Here is a 24,361-nt window from a genome sequence, read left to right as displayed (position 1 = left end):
CCATCAATAAATGACTATATGATCTTATTGTGCATCATACAAACAACCAATAGAGACAATTATATGCATTGAGATACATATTGTATCACAACCTACACATTCTGATATGCATCGTGAGATTAGAGTAGTGTTACACCCCTAGAGACTGCATTAAACTTTCTGTGGCTGTTACTTTGATTTGAAGCGCTTAGCCACTACAAAAGGGATCTCAGTCTAATAATTGTGTGATCTGCTGAAACAATAGAAGATGCATGCTGTCTTAATATTCCCTCTGTGCCTGTCTGCTAGTTCTGAATATAGAACTTGTAATGGCACAGCCCTAGTTTTTACAAAACTATAGAAACATGGCTTATGTCTGCTTACTTAAAAGCTCTGCATTAACCTAAAAAAGATAAGACTTCAAAGGGCAGCTAGATTTATAATTGACTGCAAAAAGCTTTTAAAATATCGCTGTATAAATGTTTATGTAATGTTATTGATGCAGATAGAAAAGAGAATGCAAGTCTGTTCTTCCACTGATTCCAATATCAGATGAATAGGTGACTTATGTACATAATAAGTGGCTCGTTAGAGCTCAAAAGAGATCATTTTTTTGTTTATTGCACCAAAGGTCTGAAGCTATAAATCATTTTTGTAAAACAAGTTGCCAGTCTACATCTTTGTTGGAACAGTTTAAGCCCTGATTAGCAATTTATAAACTTAATAAGTTATTATTAACCTGATATACTCAAAGCACTGGGTTTGATTTAAAGTCATTGTTTACTGACAGACAGTCAGGAACTGTTAGCTACTGTGTAGGAAACTAGACAATATACAGGACAATATATGTGATGTGATCTGAGCACAGACTATGTTGTTTTTTTATTTAGTAGTGGCCCATTGATTTTACCCCGTTTTTCTCCCAATTTGAAATGGCCAATTGTATTTTAGGCTCAGCTCACCGCTACCATGACTCGGGAGTGGCGAAGATGAACACAAGCCGTCACCGACTGCTTCTTTTCACTCTGTGGGCCCACCATGCAGCCAACCTAGAGCTACAGTGTCCGAGGATGCCACAGCTCTGGGTAGCTTACAGGCAAGCCCGGAGGTGCCTGACCACTCTACAGGGGTTGCTGGTACACGGTGAGCTGAGGACACACTGGCCGACCTAAGCCTCCCCACCCTGGCAGTGTTCGGCCAATTGTGCGCCACCCCCAGGGAACTCCCGTCCATGATTGGCAGCGGAATAGCCTGGCCTCGAACCAGCGACCTCCAGGCTATAGGACGCATCCTGCATTCAATGTGGAGCGCCTTTACCGGATGTGCCGCTTGGGAACCCCCAGACTTTATTCTTTTAATAAAAAAGCATATTATTTTAAAAGTATTAATATCTGTTTCTACTATGCTATTATATTATATCTATCACTATCAACCAGGACCTGAGATGGTTTGCATTTTTGCAAGGCCAAATCTTAGACCGAAGTGACTGACTCTCAGCAAATGGAACTGGCTGACCTTCTTCCATGTAGGTGAGCTGGGGAAGCTGCCCCTGCCAGAACACAATCAGCAGGCACATTCCACAAGATAATAATGTGGGTGATTACATCTGCATTTCAATTTGATGCTCCCAATTCCAAAAACCTCCTCCTCAAGGTCAAGCTGCTTGGACAGCTGCCTAGTGAAAACATGTTCAGTCAGTGAAGTAAAGAACTGCATGAAAAAAAAAAATACTAATCAATTGACCTTGAGGGGTGAGAGGGTGGAGGGAGCAGTTTTATGATACTCTATTCTTGCTCTTTGTGTTCATCCCCACAAATGAATTCATTCACGAAGTTCCCAGAAACTGTCAGTTGAACAATATCTATAATGCCACTTCAGTCATTGTCAGTACTGTAAACCACTTCCCTTTACATGTTGATATTATGATAAGATCACTTCAAGCGGGCATTGCTTTATACATAGTTGTGTTAGGGATACCATTTATTATTATACTGACCTAACCGTGTTTTAATTAGTCCACAGGTAATGTTTACATTCTGTTTGAGGCAGTGACAATGTGTTGCTTGAGGGAGCCATTAGCAGGCCCTCCCCTTATCTCCACAATGACAGGACAGTCCATCAGCTAAGACTCACTAGTGCAAATGAATAGGTAACAGGGAACTGTGGTCTCAAGCAAACAACAGAACTCAGAAGGGGGAAGAACGTCTTTAGGAATTCTGCTGCTAATTCTGTTGTTCCATGCCAGTTAATCAATACTGTTAATTTGCATCCCAGATAATCAACAAGTCTTTTGTTTTATTTAACCTGCAGTAGTAAACCCGCTGGGAAATAGCTTGTATTTAAAACGGAGGCTTGGCCAGGGGGGGCTTTTGGGGGCACTAAGCTGGCCCCAATATACAGATGTTCAAAGCCTACAATATACTTTCAATCCCAGTGGACAGAGCTCTTTCTAAGCTTTTTTACACCTTTGAAAGGCCCAGAACATTGCCTCCCCCTGCTGGTTGTAACTTTCATGACAACCAACCCCATTATTCTGTCCATCCATCCATTATCAATAACCGATTAATCCTTTACAGGGTCGCGGTGAGTCAGAGCCTACACCCTGGACGGGATGCCAGTCCATCGCAGGGCACCACACACACACAAACAAACAGAGGGCAATTTAGAGTGACCAATCAACCTGAACAGCATGTCTTAGGACTGATGGAGGAAACCGAAGTACCCAAAGAAAACCCACACGAACACGGGGAGAACATGCATACTCCGCACAGACAGACCCCCTAGGCCAAATTCGAACCCAGGACCCTGGCACTGTGAGGCAGCAGTGCTAACCACTATGCCACCGTGCTGCCCAACCCCATTATGTTGCAGAATAAAAACCAAAGAAACAATTGAAAATATGTACTGTATATAATATTAATGGTTTGCTGAGAACCCCCTTGAGTGAAATGTATAAGAAGTTAATGCAAGTATAAAAAGTAGTAAATATATGAATTAGGGCAGTCAATTAATCGTAGTTAACTTCTGTGATTAACGTGTTCATTTCTTTGTAGATTTTTTTTAATATGTGCATTTCAATCACATGTGCTTTAGAAACAAATATTTATTAAGAATGCAGGGGCTGACAACTCAGAATAACATTGATTATAAACATAATTTATTGGTATCAAACCTAATCTTGATTAGATAACGTGCGAATTGAATGATTGAAATTGGTGACGCAGTGATTGGTGATTGATCCTCCCCCCAGACTTTGGTTATTAACTTCATTAATCGCAACTCCTCTGTCATGATCCTCTTGGCATACCAATACCACTATATATATATATAGTAGCGATCTTGGTTCCTGCAGGCAATCCATACACAGGCGGAGAGCGGACACGAACCTGGGACCTCTCGCACTGAAGCATAGCACCGATACTGCTGTACAGAAGAGCCCTGCTGCTGCCTTCCCCTGTGCATGCTATATATATATATATATATATATATATATATATATATATATATATATATATATATATATATATATATATATATATATATATATATATATATATATATATATATATATATATATGATATATATATTACATATATTAAATCTAAGAAATTTTCGTAATAATGGTTCAAACGTTTAATTATGGTAATTCTCTGTATAATTGTTAACTAAAAACATTTGTTTGTTCAATAAACAATAATATCGATTTAACAGAAATAAGACCGGTTGTTATTTTTATGCTGGGTTGTTTTTTGAATAATAAATAATAATAATAATAATAATAATAATAATAGCATCAGTAATAAAACAAACTTGTATGAGATGGATGCAGTAATTGGATCAATTAAATGAGATTAAAACCAAGATTAACACAGATTAAAATTTGTATTTGCAACATTAATTGCGATTATTTTTTTTTATTCGCTTGACAGCCTTAGTAGGAATACTTATAATAGAAACTACTTAACATGTTGAAAGACATTAAATAAGATCTATTGTTGTAGTTTGTTTTAGTATTACTAAAGAGATCAATTGGATTGTTCTGATTTTTCAGATTTTAATTATATTCTGATTTTAGCTGAGAAAAAAAAGGCACATGACCACTTGTGGTGGTTAAAATGTTATTTAAAAGTAACACTAACAATAAAAAAGCCATAAAAACAAACTAGAATAAACCTGAGTACTCTTCAGTGCAACAACCACATGCACATTTGAATAATGAACTCTACAGCTAGGCATGCTCCAACAGACCACGAACTCACTGGAGAAAGTAGAGCCTTGCAGACCACCCTCAGCCCAAATAAGCGGTACTGTCAAAACACTGGCAAGCTGTGATTTATGCCACTTGGACAAGAACTCGGCTCTATAATGGCATTGCTACCATCAGTCATGTTGCACAGGGGAAACTGGAAGTGCTTAGCCTGCTCTATACAATAAGATGCTGGCAAGTCCAAGGGGGAGTGGAGATTTCTTTTTTTTTTTTCTATGCTCGACATTTTTCTTGTTGCATTTGTTTACCTAAAACCCAGTGTTTTAACCTTCAGGAGTTTATTTATACTCACATGTGCTTGAACAGCACAGTGACACCCTGAAAACACAACCTACGATTTTACTCCAAGGCCATTAAGACTAAGAGGTTTCCAAATATAAAAATAAGTGTATTCATCAAAACAGCACACTGTGTGCTGGTTGGAGATGTTAAAAAGGTTTTTGTTCTGCAAGCCTGTGTACAGACTGTACTAGGTACACGGCCTTGGTTTGAACAATTGTTTGCATTCTACTGTATTGTAATAATGACACGTTCATGTTCTAGCTCTAGATCAAATAATGGAATGTGAAATGTAAAGGTCATTGATTACTGAAAGCTACATTTTTTTTTTCTTTTTTGTATCACTATTTACCTAGTGATTTTTTTAAACTTGTTTTCTGTTCTGATCTGTATTTTGTGTATTGTTTTCATCCCATCTAGTTTGTTCCTGAACTAATGCTGTTGAGATTTGGAATGTAGTTACCATCACATTAAAACGTAATTTTCCTTTCCATGTTTAAAAAATGTAAGTTCTAACTAGGCTTTGTTTACCAATAAATAAATAAATAAATAAATAAGGCTGTCATACCACCAGTAGCTGAACAAAATAAATAAACTCAATGGCAAAACGTGTCTGTTCACTAAAAAACTCAAATAAAAATTGCAAAATGTCAAATTCTCATTTTCTGCACAAACAGTGGCACGTCATGGAAATATCAAAACCCAAGAACTGATGACCGGTTCAGGGAGCTGACCGTGATCTTTGTACACTTAAATTTTTTGTAAAGCTGGAATGACATCCTCTCTGAAAGAAAGCTTGAAACAACGCGATTCAAGAATGGATCGCACTGCTGACAAAAAGAAACACATTTAAAAAAAAAAAAAAAAAAAAAAAAAAAAAACATCACGACAAATCAAAGCCGAAAAAGGGACTTTTTAATTGGTATTAGAAGAACAGCGGGATAACCTTGTCAACTTCCCTGGCCTCATCCTGGCAACACTTCTCCGGATCCCGTGAGTTACAATCATGCTCATATAAATAACGCTGACATCAGTCGCGCACATGAAAGGCGGACTCGCCAATGAATTGCCGAAACAGTAAAGAGCACTGTATCCATCTTCATTTGCAATAATAGTTCTGGACTTGAGTTGGGCAGAAGCATTAGGGTAACATATATCACAGAAAATTTGTAGACAGGGATCAGGGAGGAAAAAAAAAAAAAACCTTCAAGATCCCCAGCCTTTAAGTGGGGCAGCTGCTAACTCCTCCCCATTCCCCTTCTCTTCTTGAGGAAGATTTAGTGGCCCGGAGCTAAAAGCTCTTTCACCCCGACTGTGACCTACTTTAAGTGAAGCATTTATAAACGATCATACACTTTGTGCTCTGGAGTCTAACTGTCCTGCATGAAGCAGAGGAGTAAACCAACTTCTTAAATCACACCCACAGATTATAGCTACTGATTTATAAGTAGCGTCTGAATCTAGCAACTGCAGTCAAGCACTGTTAGTAACTACCGTGCCGTTCACTTTCTCAGACGCACCGAAAACAACAGCAACAGGCCTCTTTGAAATAGTTTTTTTGGCCAAACTATACCTAATGCATAACAAAACAGACAGCTGGATTCCAATAAAGACACATTTAAAAAGTAAGTGGAATTGAATCTCCATTTGTTTTTTAATTTAAGCCAAAGATTTTTAAATTAACCACAGAATTAACTGAAGAATCAAGTTGCCAATGCTGCTGAACGGAGCACTCTCAGTGACATCTCTAAAAACTCAAGTGGGTCATTAGACTGCACTCACTTTGGTCAATAAATACTTGTTAGTATATTTTTAATGGATATTTTTTCTTTATTTAAAGCAAATGATCCAACTCACACTTTCACTCGTTGCTATCATGGTGTTTGAATCAAAAACGTGACTCAATGAAGACCAAATGGCCCAGGCTGTGATTAACTTAATTTCCAATAGAAAGTCTTGGCTGTTGGAGCTGCAGCTTCATCCCGGTGATTGTTCTACGGTTCCATGTACTACTATAGAACCACCAGCAGGTGGGGATAGAAACATTAAAAGTGTTTCATTGTGAGTGTGTGCCGGGAGGGAGAAGTCAAACTATGCTAACGCCTCTACAGCCACCTGTTGAGCACTAAACACATTACACCTAAAGACACATTACTATGATTGCATTCTGAATACTCAGCACATTACACCTGCATTCTGTAATACTGATCATCCTTTCACAGTTTTTTTTTTTTTTTTTTTTTTTTAATTAGTAAAAAAATTAGTAATTAGTATTAGTATTATTATAACGTCACTGTCTCTTTAACTTTGGGGTCGTCAGTAATTCCTATGGCAGTTACTGGAAACTTTATATCCTCTTCAGTTTGTTCAAACAAAGATGTCCGGCAGTTACCTCAAAACATTGCCAAAAAAAAGTGAATGCGAGCCTGTTTTCTTTCGTTTTTCTCTCTTTTTCGTTTGATTTACCAGACTAGACCGCACAAGGAGGGTTACGCAGAGGTTTAACTTAGAATCCAGAAGTAGGGGCTCAATTTATTAGCGGAGTAAAAGGAAGTCGTTTAGTTTTGCTTTTAAATTAAAAGAACATTGATGTAAACACTGAGGAGAGACGAAAGAGATGGCTTCCATCCCAGAAGAGCCCTCTGGTTATCATGTCATGCAGCCTCCGATGATCAGAGGGAATTAATAAGCCTCTTAGCAATGCCCGTTAGTGAGTGCATCTATTCTGGAGCAGGCTTAGATAGGAATGGATCATTTAGGAAGGGCGCACTGCACTGTAATGTAATGTTTACAGCTCAGAGTACTGTGATATTAAGCAGATTGTAAGAATGTAATGATGCAGCTGTATTTTAATGCATTACCAGTGCAGGCTGTGTTTTCTTACCCTCTACAAACAGATAAGAAAAATAAAACAGAAAATAGTGTACAGAAACTATATAATTGAAGAAAGTGAATTAAGTTCAAAGCAGCGTTCAGCAAAACCTTATGCAAAGGAACCTCTTCTTGCTCTTCCCAGGTCCTCAACATGTATTTTAAACCCGATTAGCATTTAAGGCACTGACCATAACCTTCAACAGTGTGTAGGAATTACACCGATTAAGCTGCGATAAATCAAGCTTTTTATTTTTAACCCTTTTCTTTTTTCTTCCTGACTAGTCCTGCGGCTGCAGGGTATCAGTTTGGTTGTTAACACCCAGGCGTGTCCCTCAAGGGTGCTTTCATTAGTGAAAGACCTAAACGATCACTGCAGCTCGGGGCCTGATTCCTTTCTCTCTCCGTTCTGGATGTGCGGCACAGGCAGCTCACTGCCCTTGTCCGCAGCCCACATTCACCTCTCTGCTCCGGTGTAATGCCTTAACTTCTCATCTCCATGATTATGACTACAACCAATCCTAGACCACCCACATGCATGTCCCTTGTGGCAAACCGAAATTACCCCTAATAAGAAGCCAAATTAGCACAGACCCCTCCCAGATATGACTATTTCCAAGCTGACTATTTTCCCACTCCGGCTGATCATATCTTATAGTGCATTCGGAAGAACTAGTGTCAGAATACAAGGACGAGCACTACCTAACAAGGCATCATCAGGGGACTGTACCCCCCCCCCCCCCCCCCCCCCCAGTCTTCACATTTTTTGGGCACAATATATTGTATTGGAATTGTCATGGGTTACATTTGAGAAATTGCGTCAAGGGTGCAATGAGCTTGGTGCATATTAATTACAAAAGCAACATTTGTCACAATTGTAATTTTTGGCTCAAGAGAGTGGCCATGGTGGCTGTTGAGGAATGGTCTAATGGCATTTACCTGCTGCACAGTGCTTGGCTATAAACATGCCACCATTCTAGTTCTTTTCTTTTGTCTTTTACGATTTTCAGTTCTGGATCATTTAGCACTGTTGATGATCAAGAATAACTGACTTGAATTGCTGACTGGCCTTCTGAAAATACTTCGTATTAACTAGACTGATAGATTCCTAAATGGCAATAAGACAGGAACAGCGAATGGAATTTACTGACCCCCCCCCCCCCCCCCCCCCCCCCCAAAAAAAAAAAAAAAAAACTCCCAGGGGACATACTCTGAAAATAGAGGCACAAAAATAAAATAAATAAACCCACTCAATTTCTCACCAGTAATGGAAAAGGAATATGCCTTTTTGGTATTATGACAAGGCAGATACTTTACAAATCAAGTTACTGTATAATCTGGTTGCCAATTAGAGCTAATTAAAGAGAATCCTGCCCCATCTCCCCTTTTTAATTAGTCTATGACTTAGGCCACAGGTTCAAAGAGCAGTCTCTTTTGTAGGTCATGCCAAACTGTCCATCAATCAAATTAATTCGACTAAACACCTTATAAATCAGTGTTGTAACTACAATAACGGAATCTGTGTGGTCCTTTTTTGTGTTAAATTTAATGTTAAGTTGCCAAACATGCACTCTTAAATAAACCGTGATAAAAAGCCATAAACATTTTCTTTTCTCGGCATTTTGAATGTTTGACATCAATTCCAGCTATTTCCAAACTAATAAACAATTGTCACTGAAACGAGGGAGACTAAGCAGAAGCCAGTTGGCTTTTAAGACTCATGAAAGACCGAGTAAATACCTTTTAGGTATCTTTTGTTCTTTAAAACATGAAGACTTTCAGACAGAGGAGCCACTGTGCTTCAGGGCTGGTGCACCACTGTGCAAGAAGCTGGTGATTGAAAATCCTATGAACCACTTCAAGACACCCTTAAGAAACTCCAGAGAAGTGTGTTGTACTAGCCAGTACAGTACCACTAAATGAAAAGCCACAAATACCAGTTGGCAATTGTCTTTAAACAATACAATGAGGCTGCTTTCGTGTGTGGTTGTAAGTCATCCCCACAATAAATTTGTTATAATCACTATTCTAATACTGTTAAGCATCTATAAAGTGTTTGTATTTGAGATCTTGTTTCCCACATGGAATTATATATTGCTGCAGACCAAAACAATGTTTGAACAAACATTGCTTTTTTTCTTTTGCAAGAGAGCCAGATGATAAGCTTTCAAATGACGTAAATACGAGGAAAAGAATCAGCTGAATTCCAGTGTTTTAATCACACCAGAAGACCTAGTGACCTGTGTAGTATATTTTGGATGCAGCTGGGTATCAGTGTCTATGTGTTGAGAGAAGTCCTGGATGTTAAACTAAAGGTCTATAGCTACAGTATTGTTTCCACAGGAGACTAGAGCAGTAATTATCTGAAACCTGATATGGTAAATAGTTATTAGTGTGGCCATGTACTGTGGACACAAATGCTGAATCAAAGACATAATACACGTTTAAAAGATGACTTGTCAGTCTGAAGTGAACCAACTGTGAAGAACATTGTACATCACACCCCCAGCTTGTTTCCTCCCCATCTTGATGTCTTTTTTCCGAAACACCCTTGTATCTTCTGCAGGGTGGCAACGATGTGCACCCAGATCCCTTTTTCTTTCTCCCCCTCTCTGTCTGCTGTCTGTAGCAGGAAAAAGCTGGTGGGCTGCAGAGGAGACAGCCTGACTGCGACAGGGCGAGCCAGTCACTGAAGAGGGGGAGGCAGGGGGAGGGGGGAGATAAGTGCGCTCTGAGCTCTGACATAAATTACCTCAGACCTTGACAGCAGGACACTGACCAGGGCCGCTGATAAGGGAAGGAGAAAACCTTGCATGTCTCCCTCCCTCTCTCTCATTCTCTCTCCCTCCTTCTCTCTCTCTTTCTCTCTCTCTGGCTAAGCTATTTCACAAAAAACACCACACTTACAAACAAAAATAGCCCCATTCGTTGTTCAAGACTTGTCACCTTGAAACAAGAAGGGATGTATTGTTCAAACTGGTAAACTCTTAAAGAGGCCAGCTGTTCACCTCAGTCTTTTTTTATTACCTCCTCTTGCAGTAGAGTCTATCCATTCCCATTTTATTGAACACAACAGTCAGTATTCAACTCTGGAATTGCATGGGCCTACTGTAAACAAATATCTTAGAATTATAGTATTAGTGTCTGCTCTAACTTCTAGAATACAACCACAGCATTCAAGTGCCACTCATTCCGAGGGTGATGCGCCAGGCAGGTAAATTGTTGCTAAAGGGTCTTTGTGTGTACCAAGGTTGTGGAAACACCTTACCGTCTAAATGAGTGTATTTCTGTATGCAGAGCAAGCGGATCTACCATTGATCATTAAAAAGGGGCTTTTGTATATTTATCCAAAATAATGTGAGACTCTTTATAAGGAACTGTGTATTTTTCCCATCTGTATCTGACAGAAAGAAGGTGGCTTTCCACATGAACAAACATATTGAACCTTTGCTGAGTTCCAGACAGGTGTGCACACTGCTCTCTGTAGGAGGGGTTTGTGAACTCATCTGAAAATGATTATGTAGTCATCTGGCCCTGCACGTAGAACGAACTGCTTGTTAAAAAAAAAAAAAAATCTTGGCTATTCATAATCTTTTTTTCATTTCATTTTGGATTTTAGAAAACTGTTCTGTTCCATATTTAAATGAGGCATGTCAGTTAACGCTTTGTTCTTTTTAGAAAAGGGGTTTGCTTCATTTTAAATTGCTTGTCAATAAGTATATTGATGCCCTTTCCTTCCTGCACTGGAGGTTCCCATGTAAAGTGTACATTGTCCATGCTGAGTAATGAGGGAAGCTTTCCTCACATTTTCTGCTGAATGAATTCTCAAAGTTCTGTATGGGATTTCAGATTCCACTAGAGGAAGTAAGCTTCAAAACTCATTTTCTACGGGTTTTTTTTTTATTTTCACGGTTCAATTCTGTTTTTATCAGTGGATCTCATTGCAGTTGAATATTGTGTCGTCTTTATTGGGCTTCTTTGACCATGCATGAGGTCAGGAGTGGCTCTTCAGATCTAGTTGCCTGTCATATACATATGTAATGTAGACTAGACCAGCCAGAGTGTCTTTATATTAGTAAGTGCCTGCACTTCATAAAACAAATGTCTTGTACTGTACACACATACAGTTAGATACTGTTTTATACAAAGACTTAAGGGGTAATTGAATCCTGAAAATGAGGGCAGGCTTACTTTTTGGATAAATACCAGAAAAAAAAGTCATGCTTTTGAGACAGGAGGAGAAGATTTACTGAGGTTTATAAAACCCAATTTTAGATTAATCTACAGTACTGGTATGCAACCTGCCCCTGGTTATGTTTCAAAAGTGGAAATAAACAACTCAGAATGTGTGCATCCAGTTTTTCCATACCAGTCCTGCTGAAGTATAGCAGCCTCACGTTGCACTGGTGTGAAAACTTAGTAAATGTGTCCCGAGTAAAGGGATTTCCAACTTATTCTGCCATCAGGATGGCACTGAATTGAAGTGAGATGCATTAGTTAGTTACAGTTTGGTGCATGTTGCTGGAACGGAGGGAGGGCTACAGAATGCAATTTTGTCCGGAGATAGTTCAGTGTGGATTTTGATATCCCTGATAGTTGTCTCGTTAGGGTCGGGGGATCCTATGGTTCACACCCGGCTGTGAAGTACCAGCTTGTAAATATGCAGGCTTGTAAATCACTTTTAAATGAGAGGTACAAAAAATCCAATAGATTCCAATTTGTGTGTTTTTTTGTTTTTTTTTGCATTGCATTTTAAAACCAGGGTAATAGATCAATGCATTTTCAAATACATTCCCTTTCAGAATATCCCTTTTTTTTTTAACTAAATGGTTCAGATGGCATGTTTAAGCATATTAGTTTACAGCTGGTGATATTTATAATCTTGTGCTCAATAATCCCTTAGCATTGGTTTAAATGATTTCTAACTGAGTACTCAAGGTATTTGTAAATAGAAAACCTGTATGCTGTATGTTGTTAGCATGTCATTGTATTGGACTGTAATTGTTATAGCTGTTATATGTTTAGATTCAGGGAAAATTTCATTAGTAACATTTTTCACCATTAACATGGTTTTGAGTGATAGAGTAAACACTGAATTTCCATGCTTAAATGTAATTTAGGGGAAAAACACATGTACAATCTCCTCTTACACATTTAAATGTGTTATATATATATATATATATATATATATATATATATATATATATATATATATATATATATATATATATATATATTTTTTTTTTAAATATGTAATTTACCAGGGTTCATCTCTGAATAATGAAGGTCTGGATTCCATACTCTACAAGAGAAGACTATCTCTGAGATAAATTAATTAAACCCAATAAGCCTTTAAAGATGTGACATGATGTTTGACCCTTTTCAAATTAAATGCCTCTTAGTCTGAGCAAACACTTGGAATTGCTTATCATTATCACCCATGGAGATCATTTAAACAAGACAGCCAAGCAGCATGAGGGAGGACCCAGCCGATCCCATGTGGGCAGATCAGCAGAACCAAACTAGGGGAAATCTATACAGATGTTACAAGCAGTCAGATTTTATTCCCTGGGCAATGAATTCATCTCTTTAAAGCGAATCTGGAAAACAGGCGGTGGATTAGGATTTTGACGCATTCTGTCCCAAAAAATAGCATAAACAAGGCAGTTTTACAAGTTTGCAATGTTAATGCAACAAGCAGAAGCTTAGTGGAAACAAGGCGTGAGACTGCGTCCAGGCCCCCAAGCGATCTATTTGCACTGTTGATTAATAGCGTTTATCTTCCATTACCTCGTTCCACCAACAGGGGTCTCTATTATCAGCAACAGAAGCGTGTGACGCTATGCTACGGAGCCTGTTAAATTTACACCTTTTTATCGGGAAATAAAAACTAACCGTTAATCATAGAAAATTAAGGAGCCTGTATGAGTTTCTCATTTTCAAATCTGAAATGTGTGTTTGTTTTGGGTGTTAGATGATCGCTTTTCAGTAGTTTTTTCAGAATTTTTTTCTTTTCGATACTGTTTATTTTTTATATTTTAGACCAGCTCAAGTATAACAAAATGGATACACAATTTTAGGACTACATAATCATCACAACTTGCTCCAAGGAAAAAGACATCCAATCTTTAGACAGCAGCAAGAGCACTATATATATATATATATATATATATATATATATATATATATATATATATATATATATATATACACACACACATACATTTCAGCTATTGGTTTTATTTTATAACAGTGTAATTTATTTCCAAAATATTTGGGTTTTGAACTTTTAAAAACCTAACAGTATCCACCGTGAAAAAACACAGCACCTATTTATACAACATGTTATATTGGTTCTGCTAGAGAATGAATTGCAGTTTGTAAACTGTTTGACAGTGTAACCTTTCTGTCACTGGATATTAAGTTTACTTGACTGCCTAAGTTAAATGTCTAATTTTCTACTTATTAATTACTGTACTGTATACACATACAGACCCACCCCTCCCCCCCAGGGTTACTTTAGTTCTCTCTTAAGGAATTATAGCATTGTGTAATTTTTCTTAGAGAAACTTACAAAGAGTTTTGGCTGCAGGCTTCCGTAGATTTGGATCATTTAAAGATGCTCAGTGTTAACTACATGGCTGAGTTTTTAACATGGCCAGTAATTACCAAAGTACTGTGACAATTGTTTCAGCTATATATTGCTGTCACTCTTTTAAAAGTTAATTAACGGTACACTGTTGTCCATTTAAGTGATCCGTGACCCCAAAGGTTTAAGAGAGCTACGTCTAGTTTTCAGATAACAGTCATGGGGCAGGAGAGTAGTTCTTAACCTGAACATGTTTGGATGTTTTTAACCTTTGCTTCTTCTAAATAACTGTTTCATTTGTGAAAGCACTTTATATGAGAATGACTGTTTATTGAACTAGCTGGACAAGGGAGATCTTTGGGAGATCTTTTGCAGGGTAGTGATTAAACTGAACAATTTTGGTGAATGTAAAGCTGTTCAAGTAACAAAGCTACATGTAATCGGTGTCCAGTATATAATAACAATGCAATGAATTCACAGATGCTGAGCAATAATGTGCACAAGATCCGCTTCTAGATAGATAGAGAAATAGATTTATTGTGTATAAAATATACACACTGTAACTTACACAGATTTGTTTAAGCTGTATTTCTCCACAGAAAAGTGTGTACAGGGAATATTGCTCTACACTACCCAGACAAAGACACATTCATTTATACGGTACACTTATCACTGATTCTGCTCAATGGAATGGACTGTACAAATGGAAACAGTTTGTGAAATCATGAAAGCAAATAAAGACTTGTTTTCTGGCTAGACACACAGTCTTTCTTTTGCAGATAGTGGCTACAGCTAATAGGACCATTAAGCAGACACCCCCCCCCCCCACACACACACACACACACACAATCCTTTTTTGCTGCCAATCAAAGAGCTGCCACCCTGCTTCTCAACTCAACCCTGGCGTCTGCCAGTTCTCCTCCGAAAAAAAGTGCCCTCCCAATTTATCACAGCTTGAGAGCTGTCCTGCCCAAGCCAGTGGAGCCTGCTGGCTGTCAACAGGGGGACCTTATCTTCTGAAAACATTTACTTAACCCTTTGTCTAACAGAGACTAGAACAATGAGAACCATGCCTGTGAAATAACAAGCCCTCAAAGGACTCTGTTCAACTCACTGCAACCTGACAAGCCCCTGTTTAACAGTCAACCTGCAGGACGTTAGGATCATTTTACAATTGTGGTGCATAGACTGCAAGGTGTGTGGCTGCCTGATACAGAGAAAATCCTAATCAGCATGATTTTGCTTGTGATCCCTGGCACAGGGTATATCTATCTATCTATCTATCTATCTATCTATCTATCTATCTATCTATCTATCTATCCATCTATCCATCCATCGATCATCGATCCATATATCTATATACACACTACTGGTCAAAAGTTTTAGAACACCTCAATTTTTCCAGTTTTTATTGAAATTTACGCAGTTTAATGTCTCAATGTACTCTGAAATTAAAACATAGAACAAACAAACAATTGGAGATAAAAAAAGACATCATGGAATCGTTTTGTTTAACAAAATTTGATCTAAATTTTTGACTCATCAAAGTAGCCACCAGCCAAATCAAATATTGTTTGGAAAGTTCTTCCCAACACTGTTGCAGAAGTTCCCACAAATGTGTTGCACTTGTAGGTTGCTTTGCTTTCACCCTTCTGTCCAGTTTATCCCAAACCAGCTCAATGGGGTTCAAGTCTGGAGACTGTGCTGGCCATTCCATGATTTGAAGCCTACTGTCTTGTTCTTTTCTTCTAAGGTAGTTCTGGCATAGCCTGGAGGTATGTTTTGGGTCATTATCTTGCTGTAGGATGAACCCCTGACCAACTAGACGTATACCAGAGGGTATTGCATGGTGCTGCAAAATGCTGTGGAAGTCGTTTTGGTTCAGGATGCCAATCACTCTGTCCAAGTCGCCGACTCTGGATCCAGCAAAAGAGACCCAAACCATGACGCTTTCTCCTCCTTGTTTGACAGTTGGTGTCACACACCGAGGAACCATCCTTTCGCCTACTCGACGGTGTTCAAAAACCCGCGTGATGAACCAAAGATTTCAAATTTTGATTAATCGGTCCATAAGACCTTCCAGTCTTCAGTAGTCCACTGGCATTGCTTCATAGCCCAGGCAAGCCTCTTTTTCTTATTTTGCCATCTTAGCAATGGCTTTCTTACTGCCACTCGACCTGTCAAACCTGCAGCTCCAAGTCTTCTCTTCACAGTTGAAACTGAGACTTGCTTACTTCGACCAGTGTTAAGCTGTGCTTGAAGCTGTTGTCCTGTGAGCCGCCTATCATGCAAGCTGTTGACTCTCAGAAACTTGTCTTCTGATTCTGTTGTGGCTTTGGTTCTGCCAGACCTCTTCCTGTCAGAGTTTCCTCCAGTTTCCAAGTGCCTTTTGATGGTGTAGGAAACTGTACTCACTGACACCTTGGCTTTCTTTGCAATTTCTCTAAACGAAAGACCTACACTTTTAAGGGTTATAATGGTCTGTCTGTCTTCCTTTGTTAATTGCCTTTTTCTCGCCATTATGATAGCAATATACTACTTCCTGCAGTACAAAACTGTCAAAATAATGCTTAAGAGGGTGTAGTAACACAGTCTGTTCCAACACTGCTTTTATATAGTCAGAGGGTTTGTAAATAATCAACAAAAGTTGGGACACCTGTAGGAATTCTTAGCATCAACTTTCAAGGCTTAATTTACTTCCATTGCTGCAGAAGAGCTGTAAGTTGTTAACCCATTACTTGTTCCCTGAAAAAGGCCTTTTTGTATAACTCTGAAATGTACATTATTTTTCATTTTTTGATAACCTAAACTTTTTTTTTAACCTCTGGCAGTTTACCGCTTACCTTTATACCATTTCAGGTTATTCACTGGACTTGAACTGCTTAAATTTCAATAAAAACTGGAAAGATGGGGGTGTTCTAAAACTTTTGACCGTTGTGTGTGTGTGTGTGTGTGTGTGTGTTTCTATGCCAGAAGTATCACTGTGTAAGAACTGAAATGAGCTGAAACCATTTTTTAGTAAAGGAATAACAAATGTATTCATGATATGTAACTATTAACAATCAACCTCATCTCCCCTACATGTCATTGTTTGGTACTAGTTTTAAAAAAACCAAAAAAACATTTAAGTTTCACAAAAAAACTGCAAATAGCATTTGGTGTAAATATATTGATAATCCTGGCCCTGTCTTTGTGATTTTCAAAAGCAATGGATCAAGAACTTAGCAGAGAACTTGGATTTACAAAAACATATTCTCATTTTCAATTGAAGAAATGCACTTTCTGTGTTTTAAAAACAACCTTTTGTATTGTATTACTATTATCATAACATCATAACTAGAATTTAACCAGTTCTGTATTATAATATATATATATATATATATATATATACACACACATACACATACACACACACACTGTACTTCAACAAAAGTATGTGAAACTTGTTTTTGCCTCTTTAGGAGTGAGCTAGGTGGTGGGTTATGTCTTGTTTAAACGGCTGTGTGTATGACCTCTCACTGAACAGTGAGGATCCCCCACAGAAAAATGAAACCAATCACAATTAAAAGTTGCGGGACATACAGAAACCAGGCCTGTCTATAAATCTGTAAACCAACTCCCAACGTAACATCACCCGTACAGAGATCGAGCGTTTTACCTACTTTTTTTATTAATAGGGCTAATTCATCTAAAGAACTGGCTTGAGCGAGGTTATACAAAGGGCATCGGTTGGGGGAAAACAAGCGTAGCTCAGCCCCTTTAATTCAGAGCAAGAGTTTAACTCCTAAAATTACAGAGCATAAAGTATCAACTGGTACTAGGTAGATAAATCAGACTGATGTGATGATGTTTCTGAACAGTGCTGAGTAAACGATACTGTATATTGCAACAGGGCCAGTAGTGATAAGCTGTGTGATTCGCTGCAATAAAACACCCTTTAAAGGACTGCTAGGCAGTACATTATCTTACCCCTTAATAGCCTGATTAACATTATTTCTGCCCCCACTTTTATTGTGCTGAGAATCTCCTGGATGAATATTTCAAACTCTACTGCATCCTGGTGTAGGTCACATGGTCTGATTGGGTACCAGGAAGCTGTGGCAACTTTTCACTGAAATATCTGTTGACAAAACACAAGCAAAGGACCAAAAGATCTTTAACACAATAAACTGGGGGATCTGTGATAATGTAGCTAATGCTAATAAGAGGTAAGAAAATGTATCTGTGCACGCCTTTAATGTGGGATAAAAAGGGAAAAAAACTACTGTGTTACTGTAGCGTAATGTAATGCAAACAAGATAATGTATAAGATTAGTTAACATCTAGACCTAATTCACTAGCTTCTCCTGCAATTCAGCCCTGGCTGTGCATCAGGCCACAACTGAATGTGCAAACGCATTTTGACATACTGTAGTAAAACACAGTGGATTGATTTTGCTTAACTAGAAGTACATCATTGAAGACTCATGTGAAGTATTTGCACAATAAATCGAGAAATAAAAGGCTTGACAAGACTTGTTGTAGGTTAATAGAGAATGTTTACATCTGATTGATTGCAGTAGTTGTAGATTGCATTTTTAGAATGCAGGCTCTGCTCGTGAAAGGTGTTGGAAATAACAAATAAGTGAATGGGTTAACAGGGCTGCAGCTACGCAAAGACACTGCTTGGAACACCGTGTAATAGTTTCCAAAGGCGTGGCCATGGAAAAGTTGTACATGCTTCGGCAATGCCATCAGTGTACCTGGTAAGGATCAGTCACCACTGCACCCCCTGCCCCCTCCATCAGCGCTACATTAATGTTCACTTTTACAAGATAAACCCGCGCTGTCACCCACAACCTCGCCATCACACTGCAAAATAAACGATGCAAATGAATTACAGCAAGCATTCCCCTTTGGAAACAGAGTGTGGAAAGAAGTCATTGGTAATCATTGTTAAGTTATGATATATGAATAAAATGGGTGATTGTGGTCTTTGTATTCTTCAGCACAGGCTAAGAGTGCAGGTAGGTGGGCTATGCAAGGAATGCAGTTAATAATACGATCAGTAATAAAGCAAGTGCTGGTGAAATGAGGGATTCCAATATAGATATGTTAGAAGCCCTTTTCTGTCCAGCTCAGTAATGATACGATGAAGCCTGTTTGATCTGCAGGGGACAGAATAATGGCTTTACTGCAACTATAGCTGCTGTTTGCCTCTTAATCTCCAGTCTCCAGCTGAATCAATTAAAACATAGATTATTTTCCTTTCTTTGTGGAATTCAGTCAGAACCACTAATGCAATAATAGATCTGACATCAGAATGGAAGCTTGAAATGTCTTTCACCTTCTGGTTTATGGTGGCGTACACTGCTGATTTAAACTGACAGACATAATTTCCTGGACAACAAGCAAAGCTGGTCGTAATGTCGATAAGCTAATTAAGTGGATGTGCTGAAATACGGTGTCTGTGAGTCCTTCACTGGTAGACATTCTACTTATTGCATTATAGCAATCTGGTTTCTATGACAACCGGTGACATTTTCATTATATCCCTCAATTTGAGTTTGATTTAACAGAGACTGTGAACCTGTTTGAAAATGCCATCGGCAGCACTAAATGGCAATTTAACTCCCCAGTCTGGAAAACTGAAAAAATAAACATTTGATAAGTGTGCCCTAGAGATCAAGCACTTCCAGAGTCATTCATTGTTGAGTTTGCAACGAGCATCCGATAGGCTTTTCCTGCCTGCAACTGTTTACACGATTAGCTTTACTCTTTAATTCGTTTTTAACTATATACTGTATTATAAAACAATATAGTGTAGCATGCCATATGAGACAAGCTGATTTTCAATCTGTGAGCAGCTAGGCTGACCTCTCCTGGGCTGGGTATCAGCCTGTATTATATTATTTTACACTGTATTACTATAGCTACTGTGTCTGAACTGTGCAGCCTGCCTGGAAGACTTTTTCACTTGACACTTTTTTTTAGGTGGACATTATTAACTTAATGATTTTGTTGCTTATGCAATAAGACGAAGTATCACGCAATCAGACTTTTCTTTAATAATCCGTTTTCAATTAAACCTATAGGCTTCAGGGTTGGGACCTGTAAATACATTTAAAAAAAAAAAAAAAAAAAAAAAGCATTTCCTTGCTAGTCTGGTTGTTTAGGGTTTCCCAGGATAGTTTTTACATTTGACTGCTTTCATCTTGGTATGCTAATGGAAGACTACCCTGATGAAGTCATTGTGAAATGATGATGTTATTTTATGCTTTGGTTCCTACAGACTGCATGCATGTACAGTAGAGGCGATGAAAACGAGGAGAAGTGTGCATGCTGAGCAGTTGGATGAGACAGCCCGGACTTGACCTCAGGGGACTCGGCTCCAGTCTTCCTGAGTCCATGAGCAGCAGGAGCCTGTGTAAGCAACTGTGACGGACGGGTCAGGGGGAGGGAGGGAGGGAGGAGAGAGGCCTCAGAGCTGACACTGCACACACAAACACCATGACAGCTACATAAGAAAAAAACACTTTCCATTCCTTGAGATTTTTAGAAAATGTACGTTATTATAGAATTTTTACAATTCCATTGGTTATTGTACAGATTATTAATTCTCTAGAAAAGAGCGAGAGATCCTGAAACAAACACTGAACACAGGTAAAACAGTTAGAAATGTTTGTTATATCAGACAGTTTATTACAGCAACCTTGCTCCTTGGCTTTTCCAGCAGTATTAATAACCTACTCTCTCAACCCAGAAATTCCTTGAACCTTGATCGCTGTTGCTTGAATAATGCCTGATTTATGACATTAGCTGCAATAATTACCCCAGATCACTTGTACTGTATACCCCTTGATTTTGAGCTCTTTTTAAGAAAAATAAAATTTGGCAACATCAATTTTAATATTAAAGAACAAAAAGTAGCCAATTAAGTTAACTATTTAAAGGACTCTGTAAATGTATTGTACACTAATTACACGCAAAGGGGTTTTACAGCGGGCCATTTCATAAATATTGTGTAAGACAGCGCCTATAATTCCTAGTTAATTTGTCTGTTGAGTAATACCTAAAGGAAATAGTTACATGTTCTGAAATAAGGAATTTCTTCTGGTGCCCAACAGTGTGTTTAAAAATATAAACAGCTTCCTCATTTTATCATGTTTGTTTCCTTGGCACTCTTTTTCCACAAAAAGGAAAAAATAAAAGAAAGAATAGCTTGACCTGACACATGCACTAATAATAACTGTGCAATGCATCATTTTCAGCAGGAAACCTTACACAAAGGTCAAGGAAAATGGTAAAACATTTTCAAGGAGCATTGACCCAGTATAGGGTGTATTGAAGACAGTGTTTACAGAATAAATAGAATGCAAATTATGTATGAATGGCAGTGGAATGGCACTGCAATTTCAGGATGAAATGCGTAATGAATTTTGCCCAAATAAAAAAAGACTAAAGACACACATTTTTCCACAAGAATTAGAAATGCTTTACAATAAGACTTTAATGTCATCCTCAAACCTCATCACAATAGCTGTGAATAATATATATATCTATATATATATATATATCTATAATATATATATATATATATCTATATATATATATATATATATATATATATATATATATATATATATATATATATTTATAAGAATATATATATCGTCTTATATTACCATTTATTACATATATTATCCAAGAATAAATGAGTAAAAAGTAAAATTAATACACCTGTACTTGCCAAATTAGTTATGTTCAACATAAGGCCAACTAATCTCCTATTATTGACATGAAACTTGGTTTATTGTATGCCATTTTGTATGGAATCCTTTGCACAGAGCCCTAGTAACTTGACCTTTGAGAAGTCTTTATATATATATTATATATATATATATATATATATATATATATATATAATATATAACAGCCCCCATGTAGACAGGCTCAACCCGTAACTGGTCAACCCTGCACAGGAGAGGCAGGCCGTTCAGCTCAGGATTGAGGGACAGCTAAGAGAACAAACTTGCAGTCAGGCCTGGCTAAAGCCAGTGTCATTTTTACACTGATAATACATCACTTATTTCATTTGATGAGGTAAAAAAAGGTTTTACATTTTCCTTTTACTCTTAAATTACTCAACTTTATTTTCTTTATTGCATTTCCCTTAAACAGCGATATATACAACAAACCCTATATATTAAGCTGAGCAACTTCACCTAACTTTCCATTCATAATAATAATAAAAACACTGTCAATGGATTGCACATAAAAGGGCTTTTGTTTTCGATAAGGTGCACAGGGTGCTTTTACAAACAGTGCCTGAGCCAGCACGTAGCCTGCTCTATTGTCAAGTCCTAAATGGACTTTATCAAGATACCGTATGCTTTCTATCTTGTTCTGAAGTGTCTGACCAGGCAATCACTCCTACTTATTGTGCCAAATCACACTTTCTTACTTATCAAGAGAAGAATTTGAGAGCAAATGTTTATTCAACACCATTCACACATTAAAGTTATAATGTGATCAAAGGACTAAATTATTTGAGTTCTCTGAATAGCATCCTAACAACCTTTATATGCCACAGCTAGAGAAGGTAATATAAAGTAACGTGTTGGATCGTTACCAATGATTGTATTATTGTATTATCTTTATAAATTACAAGAAACAACAAATACCAAGAAAGCAATCATTTAGGTATCGTCAAGTCATTTTTTAATATTTTAAGCTTAAAACTAACCTCAGGCAAAACCATTTAAGCAGATATTAAAACTATTGACTATTAGAACTGTTTGATTTTTGTTGGGATATTTCTCTTTTAATATCTCTGTTGCCACCTTCAAGCCAAGTGTGTATTTTGATGTGTGGAACCTTAGCAAAGCATGTGACCACGATACTGAACTCTGGAGCGAAGGGTCTTTCCTGGTAGTGCCACAAAGGCCAATCCAAAACTAGGATTCGAACCTGCAAGCTCTTGGTGGTTTGACTCCCCTTGTAATCATGTGGCAGAGACTTTCCTGAAGAAATCATTGGGGAAAATCACTAAATAATATTTTATATTCTTTAGACCTGGAGTAAAACTACTGCAGGTACAGTGTGTGTTAATAAATATTTTTTGATATTCATGAAACTGTTCTAGATTGAAATAACATTATCTTAATAACTCATGCGTTGAATATTTGTGAAAAGGGTCAAATATTATATATTCTTCTGCTGTGTAAGTGCATGTGACAGATACAGATACATAACTAAATTAAAGGACAACAACTTATCTTGTTTTCCCCTGGTCGCTTCCTGTTTTCCATACAGAGATATCGAGGCCTAACCTGCCATTGCTCAGCGTTAAGGAAGACCAGGCTGATCTGTCAAAATGTGATGGAATGAGCGTCTCCTCGTAGCATGACAGCGCCCCAGAGTACAGTGGAGAGTCTAATTCCATGCAGATTGAAGACCTTGTTTGTTGTGTTAAGCACCAGGGTCACTGGGTATGAACCGGCATGATGTGCTGCAGCTCTCGACAAGGATGATCTTACCAAAGGCAGGCTGACTGTAAAGCTCCGTTAGCTCTTTCATTGAATCTGATAATTATCTGTATTATCTTGGTGGCAACTCAGTAGATGTTAAATAGGTTACATTGCATGCAACTATTTAACTGCTGATATCTTTAAAGTGGGTGCACATTCATGCTGAATTAATGCCATTCATGCAGAAATGTTCCTACAGAAATATATTTTAGTTACTCCCACTTATTATAAAATCTTGGCAGCTAACATAACAGCAAAGTGAAAACCTTTAAAGGACCTGAGAGGAAAATTACACTATGTATGGCTTCGTACAGTATAGGTTTGGAGAAAATTGTGTTGTGTTTTGTGTTTTAAATCTACTTATGCTTCTATCAAACTTGTGCAGAGAAAGAGAGAGAAAGAGAGAGAGAGAGAGAAAGAGAGAGAAAGAGAGAGAAAGAGATTCAGATACAGGGGAAACTAATTCCAATTCCAGTATTGAAGCAACACCACTCAGAATGACTGTGAACATCATACAACAGGAACAGTAAAGAGGAATAAAACAGCCATCTAAAGCTGCTGCCTTTTTAACTTATTCTGATTCATGTAACAAAAAACAACATAGCAATACATTTCAGAATAAACACACCACTAAACTGTTTCTGATATCAGGGACTGCTATACTGCAAGTTATAAAGATATATAGCTATCGTTGTCGGTTATTCTTACTTACGTCGGGACTCAACTGTCTACAAAACACAAGCAAAGGACCTCCCACCGAATGACCGACTGGTTAGATCTGGAGGCCGACTTATAATATATATATATATATATATATAATAATATATAATATATATATATATATATATATATATATATATATATAA

General features: G+C 37.8%; 1 long non-coding RNA gene across 1 annotated transcript; it reads left to right on the top strand.

Moving 5' to 3' along the window:
* The first annotated feature begins 5,277 nt into the window (after positions 1 to 5,277).
* On the top strand, positions 5,278 to 24,141 carry LOC121320243. Its single transcript, XR_005950799.1, has 3 exons — positions 5,278 to 6,151; positions 20,258 to 20,392; positions 23,281 to 24,141. It is a non-coding gene; the product is annotated as an uncharacterized LOC121320243 (long non-coding RNA).
* Positions 24,142 to 24,361: the final 220 nt, after the last annotated feature.

This window comes from Polyodon spathula, chromosome 8, assembly GCF_017654505.1.
Source record: "Polyodon spathula isolate WHYD16114869_AA chromosome 8, ASM1765450v1, whole genome shotgun sequence".
Lineage (NCBI taxonomy): Eukaryota > Metazoa > Chordata > Actinopteri > Acipenseriformes > Polyodontidae > Polyodon > Polyodon spathula.
The sequence above is the reverse complement of the archived record's forward strand: the minus strand, read 5'-3'. Positions and strand labels throughout refer to the sequence as shown.